We start from the raw sequence: 1,916 nt of genomic DNA, 5'->3' as shown, positions 1-1,916 counted from the left end.
CGAGTGCTGAAAGATATCCGCAGAGGTGAACTCCATGATTGGCACCCAGTCGGATTTGATAGGCACGGGCGCAAGCGGTTCGGAGTCCGTGGCCGGGGAAGGATCCGGTAGTTTGGCAACACGACTCTCGTGAAGGGTAAGGTCGATATTCGGCTCGATCGCCGCTGAGGATATGACCTCTGTGACGGGGTCTATCCACCCGTCCATGGATGGCGCAACTGGCTCCGAATTGAGGCTCGGAGCGGCTGCCGGTGCGATCTCCTGAATACGGACCGATGGTAGAGCTAAATCGTACTCATCGTGACCGCGTGGCGCACCAGGCAGGGGCTCGAATCCGTGGAAGATCAAGTCTCCATGGATATCGGCCGTGTAATTTAAGATTCCAAAGCTGACCTGATGGCCAAGGGCGTAGCTTTCGATCTGCTCCAGATGGCCAAGCGAGTTGGCCCGTAGTGCGAAGCCGCCGAACACAAAGATCTGTTCGGGGAGAAAAGTCTCACCCTAGACTGCATCGCTATCGATGATAGAAGGAGCTATCAAGCCTAACGGCGACGGCACAGAGGAACTCTCAATGAAAGCACCAATGTCGGTGTCAAAACCGGCGGATCTCGGGTAGGGGGTCCCGAACTGTGCGTCTAAGGCGGATGGTAACAGGAGGCAGGGGACACAATGTTTTACCCAGGTTCGGGCCCTCTTGATGGAGGTAAAACCCTACGTCCTGCTTGATTTATTCTTGATGATATGAGTATTACAAGAGTTGATCTACCACGAGATCGGAGAGGCTAAACCCTAGAAGCTAGCCTATGGTATGATTGTAAGTTTTTCTACGGACTAAAAACCCTCCGGTTTATATAGACACGGGAGAGGGTTAGGGTTACACAAGGTCGGTTACAAAGGAGGAGATATCCATATCCGTAGTGCCTAGCTTGCCTTCCACGCCAAGTAGAGTCCCATCCAGACACGAGACGAAGTCTTCAATCTTGTATCTTCATAGTCCAACAGTCCGGCCAAAGGATATAATCCGGCTGTCCGGAGACCCCTAATCCCGGACTCCCTCACTTACCTTACCCCATAGACAACTCCTTGATTTTTCGGCTAAAGGGAACTTTATTGAAGTTGACCCTAGTATTGCTTATGAAATTATAGAGGGGATAGTAGGAGAACTTCCCCCACAAAAGGGACTTCACCTTACGCAAGAAGGAACCCAAATCTTAGAGAAATTATGCGAATTGAAATTTTTTATTGAACCTCTTAAAAATGTTGGTGGAAATCTTAACCGCATGAATAGGTTGATTACACTTTACAATAAGAGGTTGGATGCTCTAGATCTAAAGATCTCCGAGCATGAAGGGAAATGTAAGGAACCTCCCAGATCTGAACATAACTCCATTAAAAAGATAAACACCAAAGATGGCAATACCTAGATTTATTCTTGTTTTTATGCCTAGCTAGGGGTGTTAAATGATAGCGCTTGTTGGGAGGCAACCCAATTTTATTTTTGTTCTTGCTTTTTGTTCCTGTTTAGTAGTAAATAAATCATCTATCCTCTGTTATGATTGTGTTTTTATGCTTTAATTAGTGTTTGTGCCCAGTAAAGCCTTTAGGATCTTCTTGGATGATTGTTATTTGATCTTGCTTGAAAAAATAGAAAGTATGCGCTCACGAGAATAACTTTCATTTTTAACCAGAGAGCGATAAAATACTGATTCCAACTGCAGTAGGTCAATATACAAATTATTTAGGTCATCCTAATTTCATAGAATTTTTGGAGTTACAGAAGTATTCGAAACCTACAGATTACTACAGACTGTTCTGTTTTTGACAGATTCTGTTTTTCTTGTGTTGTTTTGCTTATTTTGATGAATCTGGGGCTAGTATCGGGGGGTATGAACCATAGAGAAGTTGGAATACAGTAG

Source organism: Triticum urartu, chromosome 4A (assembly GCF_056163025.1).
Source record: "Triticum urartu cultivar PI428250 chromosome 4A, HENAU_Tu73, whole genome shotgun sequence".
NCBI lineage: Eukaryota > Viridiplantae > Streptophyta > Magnoliopsida > Poales > Poaceae > Triticum > Triticum urartu.
The sequence above is the reverse complement of the archived record's forward strand: the minus strand, read 5'-3'. Positions refer to the sequence as shown.